This window comes from Nelumbo nucifera, chromosome 1 (genome assembly GCF_055504915.1).
Source record: "Nelumbo nucifera cultivar China Antique chromosome 1, China Antique-T2T, whole genome shotgun sequence".
In the NCBI taxonomy this organism is placed as follows: domain Eukaryota; kingdom Viridiplantae; phylum Streptophyta; class Magnoliopsida; order Proteales; family Nelumbonaceae; genus Nelumbo; species Nelumbo nucifera.
Window position 1 is genome coordinate 21,807,200 of NC_142649.1, and position 10,759 is coordinate 21,817,958.

Genomic DNA, 10,759 nt, shown 5'->3' on the forward strand with positions numbered 1-10,759 from the left:
TTAAGCATGGTTTTCAAAATCGGATTGGATCGGACAGTCAGAACTAGAAAAACCGGGAATCAGTCACCTGATCGGTTCTGTTTTTCTCCAAATTCGTTTTTTTCCTCAAAACTATTGATTTTGATCAGTAAGCCATTGAATTGGCCGATTAATCATTCGAACTGTTTGAACGGTTTTGACCGTTTTTCAAGTTTATTAATTTTTTTGTTAGAACGGGCCAATCATTCGGGTTGAACGGCCGGACCATTTGAACTGGTAACCAGACCCCTGACCGGTTCAGTTTTAAAAATCATAGTTTTAAGAAATTGAGTTTTTGAGGTCTTGTCTTGAAAGATAAAAATCGTTCTCTATTAGACTTTTAAAAACATGTTTAAAGGCTATATATCACATTTTAAGACCAGAAAACTTCACTTGAAGTTTCTCAAAATTTAGTATTTCTGGTCTTTTTGGATCTTTCCAAAACCTAAAAAACTTTTGGTTACCAAATAGAAAAAGACGATTTTCAATTTTTTAAACTCGCCAAAACCCAAAAAATTGCACAAAAAGACTTATCAAACACAGCCTTTAGGAAATCCTCTCTGGAATTGAGTCTCACCTACCAAATCCACAAACACATGCACAAATACAAACTATGTCACTATCACGTTTATATAAGCATACACATTTGATATACAAATGATACATAGACATCACATCATAATAAAGAAATATTAATTAACCTTAGATGGTATACATATATAGCCTAATCATCAATATACAAACAATCGTTGTTTTCTTGCTAGGCAAATGGGCTACAAAATCGATCTAACCCTCCCTCAAATTCCACCCAACCATGGTGAGGACAAGATTGGCAAGATTAGATCTCTCTACAGGTCTCCACTACAACCAGCTAGACCTTACGAGCAAGCTAGCTAGTTGGCACCTTCAAATCACCATTATTATTAACTATTATAAAGAGCAAGAAACAAAGAAATAAAAAGCTTCTCTAAAGTCTCTTTGCCATTCACTTCTTTGGTTTCTTTTTCTCTTGAGGAAGGGTTTCTAGTAGATAGGGGTGTCAATTGGATTGGATTTGGTCCAATCCGATCCAGTCCAATGTGAGTCCATTATAAATGGACCAAGTCCAATTCAGTCCAATGAATATTTTGGACCATTTTAGATCGGTTCAATTCAATGTTTGAACTATCTAATTTGTTCAAATTCATTTTGATTTAGACTGGTTTCAACCAAACTTGGTCCATTGACACCAATATTCTTATCGTATATCAATGGACCAGATATTGGCTAAATTCAACACAATCGAATATAAATTTATTATAGATGGACCAGGTCCAATCCAATATGTTTTATTGGTCCGTCTCATCTATCTAAATTGATTTTAGACTTGACACCGGTCCATTGACACCCTTACTAGTAAATATGAAATCTGCTTTGCAGTGAAAGTTTACCCATGTAAAAATTAAAAAAAAAAATCAACACTTAGGAATGGACCATTTGTATGGGTTCAGATTTGTTAAACAGTTTGGATTTAGGTTTCTTTGAGAAATTTTCTTTCAAAAAATCTTTCCTAAGGGCTGTTTTGATAAAGTGGTTGACTTTTTGCTCTGTTTATGAACGAATATAGCGAATAAGTTACTGATCAAGAGTGGGGTGCTCATAGTTCAATTAACTAAACCGTGGGCCTTTTCTCCAACCTAAACCTAAATTAGTCTTTCAGTTTTTGAAAACCATGAACCAAAATCAATTGGTTAATCAGTTGATCTATTCGGTTTTTGATTAATCCGGCTTTTTGTTTTTATATTTTATAATATATATTATAAATAAATATATAAATATATAATATAAATACTAGAAATATATATAATACATATATTTATATATAATATATATGAAAATTAATATTATTATAATATATATACCGGTCAGTTTGATTAACCGGATTTTTTTGTTTGGTTTGGTTTTCAATTTTTTATGAGAACTCCTATTCAAGAGGTTGGGCTCTTTTGATGGTTGTTACTGAAGTTTGGTTGGTTACTGTAATCTCAAATATTTTGTTCGTTAATTACTTTATGCACTAAAGTCGTTCAGTTCAGCTATTTCAGCCATTATTTAAAGACCCCTTTTAGCAATATTTTTAAATTTGTCACAGAAATGGAATTACTTTTCTATTACGGTGGCTGTCAGCAGTTTCTATAGGTTCGAGTCAAATAGCCGGTCAATCCATTTTACCATAAATAAAATAATAAAAATACAAAAATATAAAAAATTGCAGAATTTGGACATGCATAAAAAACAAGGCTCCATTTGGTTGCAGTGCAAATGTAAATCAGATACAAATTTTGCATCCAATTCAGTTTTACATTTGTTTGTTCATAACTATGATTTGCACTCCTGCTTAATACAAAAATTATATTTACTGTCTCATTAGTCATTTGCATTCACTAGAAGTATAAATTTTGTATAAAAAATTGATGCAAAATTTGCACCACCTTCCTCCTATCTCAACTCTCTCTCATATAAAGTGGGAATCACATCGTCTTGCTTCCTACTTTACTCTGAAACAAATAACCCTCCTCCTACCTTATTCCAAAACAAACACCCATACTCTTATGCATTTACACCAGTGCAAATAGCATGCAACCAAATGCAAATTGTCTAGCCTTTTCTGAGGCCAAACTGATTTTTAACACAGTCTACAATTTTGTTCAAGCAAAGTTAAAAATGTCAAAGCACTTCGCAGTTATGATATATACCCTTTTAATTAATTACCAAGGCTGCATTTGGAAACGATGCAAATAATTGTGAATGCAAATATGTAAAGTGTAAAACGGTCCATATAAATTGCAAAGTTAGATAAATTTTATACTAACAAATTTACCTTCTTACCAAATAGACTTAGCCGTACTGAATGCAAACACTAATTTCAATAAAATATATGCCTTTTTTTTATCAAAAACCCACTTGTATTATTATTAATACAAATATACATTGAAAAATGTATTTTCTGTGATTTATCAATACATAAATGTAATGTTATCAAACACAGGCAAAAGTAAACCAGAATACAAATTTACCCTGAATCAAAATTTATACTCCATTTGCATCGTTTCCAAACACAGCCTAAGGGTGTGGCATTATGCCATATTGGAATTTTTAATGCAAATTTCGAATCCAATATTTTATCCAGTCATATCCTTTATCAAATCTAAGTAATATAATAATGTTTTACCACCATCTATATATGCCCCTTTCCTCTTCATTCACCAACTGAACACAACTTCTGACAAACAATAATTGAAGAAGAAGAAAACAAAGTCAAATGAAGGAGAAGAGGGAGGGTGGAAATAAAGAAAATGGGGGTACACCATGTGGTTTTTTAAGAGATGGACAGGTTTTCACAGACAGTTAAGATTCAAAGGCAGCATCACTAAATATGTTTGTTTGTTTGTTTCTATATTAAAGGTAGAAACATGGAAGATGAGACTACTTCCAGAATAAAGAGTACACTCTTTTTATCTTTGCTCCACTGAGCTAAAACTGTGGGCAACACTATTCCCTTTCCTAGGAGTGTACAGACAGTTGTATTTTGGTATATCATGAAACCATAATGCAGAGTTTGAAATTTCTCTCCCCCTTTCTCTCTCAAGTGGAGAATAATATTATCTTATAACTAGCATGTGGCGCATGCAACAACTAGATGAACAGAACCTCAACCCCGTAACCCCAAAATGAGTTGCAGCTGGGGAGCATTACTCCAAAAATTTCCCCTTTTTTTAGGGTTTTTTTAGTGCCATACAATAAATTTTTAGATATCTATATCTATGCTACTATGCTACTATTAAAAGTATGATTATGGTTTTCAAAATCGGACTGGACTGGACGGTCAGACCAAAAAAACCGAGAATCGGTCAGCTGATCGGTTTCGTTTTACCCCATAACCATTATTTCCCCCAAAATCGTTGATTTGGTCAGTAAACCATTGATCCGGGCAGTCGGACCGTTTGAACCGTTCAATGGTTTGGCTGATTTTTATTTTTTTTATTATTTTTGTCAGAACAGGCCATCTGTTCGGTTCAAACAGTCGGACAGTTCGACTCGGGAACCGGACCCTTGACTGGTTCGTTGTCCGGGTCGGTTTTAAAAACATTGAGTATGGATACGTTTGTAGCGAAATTGTTTTATTAAAACATTCATATTTTGAATTTAGTCTCTCTAAAATTGCGAGGATAAAAAATTCCTTCTAATTAAGTCTTATACTTAAGGTATTAACTCCCATGTTCTATTTAATTAAATTGTACATTTATGATATTTTTTCTTACCAATAAATTCTATTAATTAGATTTATATCCGATGCTTTTAACAATATGAAACCCATGTTTTTAAAACTGACTCATTAATAAAGTTGTTCTATTCAGGTGCCATGTGATCTATTCAACTATCCCAGTCAAATGAATCAACCCATTATGTCATAATTAAAAATAAAAATTGAAAAAGATAAAAAAAAAAACACAAAACTTATGAAAAAATACATATATTTTGTTATAAACATTTGAACACATATCTAATATTATATATTCATTATATTAAATAAAAATAAGTGTGATAAATAAGAATTGTTCTTATACAAGTAGAAATATATGAAAAAATTAGATACATATTATTATTATCATCACCAACTAATTAAAATTTCCACGTACAAATTTGTTAGTTACGTTTTTCAAAAAGTATAATTTATTAAATATATCTTTGACTAAAGGGGTGTTCGGCAACATGGTTGTTAAACACCCTCTAAATGAACTCTGCACCACATCAGATCTTGACCGTGTTTAAGAGACATATATCTAAGATTTCAATGAATTAGCTTCCATTAAGTTAGCACAGTTCCATGTTTACCATTCAGTACTTCAAATTTTCATTCAAAAATTCAAAATATCCCAATGTATTGATGGCTTTATGTCATATGATATGTATCAATTTTGAATCCATCAATATATATATATATATATATATATATATATATATATATATATATATATATATAATTAGACTCAATTAAACCTTAACGTAAGGGTATGTGGTCAGCTACATGAATCCTGTTCTGCCATTCTGCACTTTATTTAGTGCCATGTCCATTGTTAAATTATGGGTTTTATTTAGTGTCATATCCATTGTTAAATTATAGGCTTTTGAATCATTTCTCACCACAATTCATGTCCTTTTTTTGTCTTCCCTTAGATCCTTTAGAACATGGTTTTCAAAACCGGACCAGATCGGATGGTCGGACCAGAAAAACCAAGAACCGGTTCTGTTTTCCCCAAAAACCGGATTTCCTCCCAAAACCATTGATTTTGGTCAACGAACCGCTGAACCAGACGGTTAACCGTTCGAACGGTTTTAACTGTTTTTTTATTTTTTTTGAATTTTTTATTTTCTTGTTAGAATGGGCCGAGTGTTCGACCCGGTAACCGGACCCCTGACCGGTTCGGTCATCGGGTCTGTTTTAAAAACCATGCTTTAGAACATTCAACTTGTAACAAATTTTTAAAAATACATAAAATTAAAATTACTACAAATTTTCTAAGTATGAAATGCTTGAAGAACTCATAATTAATTAACAAGAGATATGATACTGAATGGAATGGAATGACAAAGTAGGATTGATGCAGCCAATCCATGTAGTTGTGACAAGGCTTGGATGATAATGAGACTATTTGATACGCTTTCTTCTTTTAAGAAGAGCATAATCACCTTAATTGGATCATCACTCTTTATTTAGGGTTAGGTTTATGATGATCGAGTCAACACAAGAGTCTATTCTGTCCACAAAATTTCACTACAATATATCTGGATGGTGTATTTAACAGATGAATGAATTAGCTAGTAGTGTGGTCTGTTTTCTAGTGGAGTTCCTTCTTTATTTTGTCTTCGCTCGTTTCAGATCTAGTCCATTTTTGTCGGCTTTTGCCACAACTTGCATTCTTTGAATCTGTAATCTGAGCATTTCATTATGAATCAATGAATTTTGCCTTTTAAGGCTTCAATAAAGGAAAAGATAACTAAGACCCACTATCTACGCCATTAACCCAGCAATCTATAATGCCAAAAACCAAAAAAAAAAAAAAAAGAGAAAGAAATCCAACCTTCTGCGGCCAGAGGTGAGCCCCAGTATAAAAACCTTCATTGGCTGCATCTGTCTTTATTGGCTAGACTGTGTTCTGAGTTCCGTGCTGTTCTGTAATCATTCAACAGGTTACATCGCACAAACCCAGGAGTGAGACTAGACAATCATTCTCCATAAGAGTTAATTCTCGCTTTTTTCTCTCTACTGATCGATTGATGAAAGAAAGGAAGATATAAGATAATGACAAGGTGGTGTCCTGTTGAAATTTCATTTAGGTGCATTGAAACTGAAAAAGAATATGATATGGTCGAATCTCTTTATTGTGTGCCCTCACTTCCAGCAGATCTAAGAGGATTTCTGCATTCAATAAGTCACTAACGATATCAGAATGGGATGGCTATAAATATCTGCTTCTCTAATGAATCTCTGCCCATTAATTCTTCTTCCAATCTCAATCAAAGGAGGGAAGAAAAGAACTAGAGAAGTCTAGATGCTAACCATGGCAGAAGAAAGAACAAAAGGGTCTATTGCTGTCGCTTTGTTCTCTATTGTTCTTCTCGTCTTTCCTCTGGGTATGTTCTGTAACTCTGGAATTAAGTTGCTTTTGCTTTTGTATATTTTCTCTAGTTTTGGTTTTGGTCTTGGTCACGTACTTTCTCCTGTAAGTTCCATGCTGGCCACTCATTTGAAGGTTTTAACGGTTTCCAAAGGGGATTCTTTTCTGTTCACTGTGGCAGAGAGAATTCATGTCCACACAAGGTGGTTTGGTTTATATGGATTTCACGTGGGTTTCAATCTATGTTAATGCTCTTAATTTGTTTTCGATAACAATGTTAGTGCTCAGATTTAAGAATATATTAAATCTTAAATCTGAGTAAAAAAAAAAGATTTAAGAATATATTAATGTGTTTTTGCCCCATGAGTCCATAAAAAATTATTCCATATTTAATAAAAAATGAAGGATTAATGTGACAAAATAAAATCCATGCACTGCATCTATGAAAGTTGGGTATTCAAGGAATACTATCCCAACCCATATTTGGGGTTATGGGTGCAAGTAGGGCTGGGTTAGGTGAGTTTTAGATCAGCCCTAACCCTAATCCAATCCCACCTTTCTGATTGGTGTTGGGTCAGGTTTGGGTTGGTTCAGTTTCTTGATTAGTGGATCAAGGTTTCCTGATTTTAGCATTATTACATGTACAGAGACAAAATTTATGGTATTTTAGAAGTAACATACTTGTATCTGATTAGAAAATTTTCTCCCTTAAATTTGTTGATACAGACATACATATAATACAGACCAAGGTTGGGGCGTATCAGCTTGTATCTTGGCTTGTTCTTTTTTTAGGGTTTTTTCTCAAACTGATTCAGAGGGGATGTCAGTTAAAGGCCTGTCTACCACCTGAACCAGGTCAGACCCCGAAACATCCCCTATAGGGCATTTCAAACCATTTGACCTAGGAATATGCTCACCTATCTCGTTCCATTTTTTAATTGGCCTAGATTTTCTTAGAAATCATTGAAAAAATCAACAAACCATTGACCTAGAAGGTTGAACCATTAAACTATTCAACCTAAACAACGGTTTTGAACTACTTTTTATTTTAAATATTATTTACTTTTTAAATTTTTTAAAAATATCATAAATCGGTCTTTCAACCCAAAAATCGATGGCTAAAGTGATTCTGTTTCTGGATCAATTTTCCAAACCTTGGCATTTATACACAACAACATAAAAATATGATGAATTGGGATTAGTTTGGGTTGGCTTAAACAAAAAAATAAAAAAATAAAAATTGGATTGGATAGCCTAACACCTCAACCCTTGTCCAATCCAAAGTTAAATGAGTTCATATTTTTAAACATAACCCTAACCCACAATACAACCAAACTTTTTTTTTCCTTTTTGAATTGGGTCAAATCAAGGCTAACCCAGCCCATGTTGCTCCCGGCAAACTCGTGTATGTGTTGTGGCTAAAAAGCCTAGGATTTGACCCATTCATCAGTTGGTTTGCATGCCAAGGCTCGAAATGATTGAGTAAGCACTCATTTCCTTGGTGTCTAATCATATTTGGTAAGGACTACACCCACTATAAGAGACATTAACATGTTTGGTTGCAACAAAAGTAATCTTTCAATAAAATTGAATTTGATCAAAAAGTTACACCGAGCAAGAGAGGATATAAAAGAAATAAATATATTTGATTAGAGGTATTCGAACTGCTGTTGATTCGGACGGTCGGACCGTTTGGCTCAGAAACTGTTCAGGTAACTGGTTTTGTTTTATCCTAAATCTGGTTTTTGGCTAAGAATTATTAAAAAAGTCAACAATCCGTTGACCCAGGTGATCAAACTATCAATCCATTGACCCATCAACGGTTTTTTTATTGTTTTTTATCTTTAATTATTTTTTTATTTTTTTTAATTTGTTTGTCAGAACGGACTGTCCATTCGAACCGAACAGCCGGACCGTCAACCCAAAAACCAGTGGCCAGCACGGTTCCATTTCCGGGTCGTTTTTTAAAACGTTGGTTATCATTATACCATCAAGACCGTCAAACTGAACTAGACCAAATTGAATTACTGTTTGGTCTGGTATGGATTTAGAAATGTTCTGGTTCAGTTTGGGATAATTTCAAATTTTTATTTATGATTTTGATTCGGTTTTTCTTTTTTTTTTCTTTTTTTTGAATTTTAGAAACCAAAGAAAACTGTAAACTGAAATATATTAAAATGTAATTTGTATGACAGTAATAGGTGACACTTGTAATTTGTTATTTATGCAGGTGTGTATGTTATTTGGGCTTTCTAATTGGATTAAGTCCAATCGAATGGTCCAAAACGTAGTAGAACTGTAACAAAATGGTTTGGTTTGATGTAAAAATTTCTCAAAACATAAACTAGGCCGAGATCTACTACAAACACGTGTGTACAATGATGGGCTATATAACCAATCAAGAACGAACGCAGCCGTGACTTGTACACTTGGAACCCAGGCCCTATGTACGGATCACTGGTGTGTTTACTCTTCCGTATTATGCATACCCTTGTTTGTAGCAGATGGAGTGTTTTCCCAATCCCAATTCACCCAATTTGAAGAATTTCCACTGAATTGGGCCTGGGCCCATTAAGCCCAAATTGGACCCTAAAATTGAAAATGCTGACAACATTTGTTGCTTTTGGTAGGGTTCAGCAATGCATATAAAGTGTACAAGCGTGTGATAGAAATGCCAAATGGATGCAGGATAGATGATTGTGTAAATTCATGCGAGAGGATATATGGACAAAGAACTATAGCTACGGCGTGTGGTTGTATTACAGGCTTTCATAAATGTATGTGCATTGGAGAAGGAGCCTTTTAATTCAGAGAAATTGATAGATAATTAAGAATATATGTAGCTCAATAGCTGTTTGTTAATGTCATCTGCGGCATATTATTTCAGTAATTTTATTATATGAGAAATTTTATATCTTGTCAAGACTTTTTGTTGAATATATTTTATCACAATTTATTTTTTTTTAAATATTTAATTATATTAGAATTATTAATCAGATTGGTTATTCTTGGATATGCCACTAAGGTTATGTTTGGTTTGAAGGAAAAGGTAAGAAAAGGAAAAAGACCTTTACAAGGTTTGCAATGGTTTTAATTCCTATCATTTCTTTCCTTTCCCTACTTTTTCCTTCAAACCAAACACAGCCTAAACAAATCTTCATAGGGAAAATTCCCGATTAGTACCTACCCTGTATTTTGGGCCTAGCGCCACTTTGGTCCATGAACTTTAAAATGCGACAATTCAGTACTTGAGCTTTCAAAATATGACAATCCAGTACCTGTTGTTGACTAGCCGTTAAGTGGCATTTGAAAAAGTCATAAATGCCCTTCGAGTGTCATCTAATTTTCTTTATCAACCATCCAAACATTGACAAAAAATTAATAGTCTCAAATCCTTGCCTCTTCTTCAAGAAAGTTGAGGTCACCAAAATGCCCACTCAAATGTGACCCCAACTTTCTTGAATAGAAAAAGCAAAGATTTGGGACTATTAATTTTTTGTCAACGTTTAGATGGTTGATAAAAAAAATTAAATAACACTTGAAGGGCATTTGTGTCTTTTTCAAATACCACTTAATGCTGGTTAACAGTTAGTTAACAGCAGGTACTGGATTATCATGTTTTAAAAGTTTGAGTACTAAATTGTGGCATTTTAAAGTTTAGAGACCAAAGTGACACTAGGCCCAAAGTACAAGGTACTAATCGAAATTTTTTCCACCTTTATATGCATGGTACATAAAAATTGTGTATCGCATGATTCAAAGGGGTGATACTCTTAATTTTTTTTTTTTTTTTTTAAGTATTAAGTCAGGACATATGTAAAATGTGTATTAACATTCAAGCCAGCCCACCCCATGTAACTGGGATTAAGCTTAGATGATGATGTTGTAGTATTAGCTTGGTTCATTTATATTTGATCACAACCCCTAAGGAACACACAAAGTACCTAATTTGGATAAAAGTCTAAACAGTTTAAGAATTTACCACGTGGCAAGATAGGTGTAAATTCCAAAGGCAACATGGAATCCTGCTTCGGTTAGTGCATTATGGACAGGTTAAGATTGGGGTGAGAACCCGTAGCGTC

General features: G+C 33.5%; 1 long non-coding RNA gene across 1 annotated transcript; it reads left to right on the plus strand.

Moving 5' to 3' along the window:
* The first annotated feature begins 6,527 nt into the window (after window positions 1-6,527).
* LOC104605809 (uncharacterized) lies at window positions 6,528-9,600 on the plus strand. Its single transcript, XR_736698.3, has 2 exons — window positions 6,528-6,693; window positions 9,308-9,600. It is a non-coding gene; the product is annotated as an uncharacterized LOC104605809 (long non-coding RNA).
* The last annotated feature ends 1,159 nt before the right edge of the window (window positions 9,601-10,759 follow it).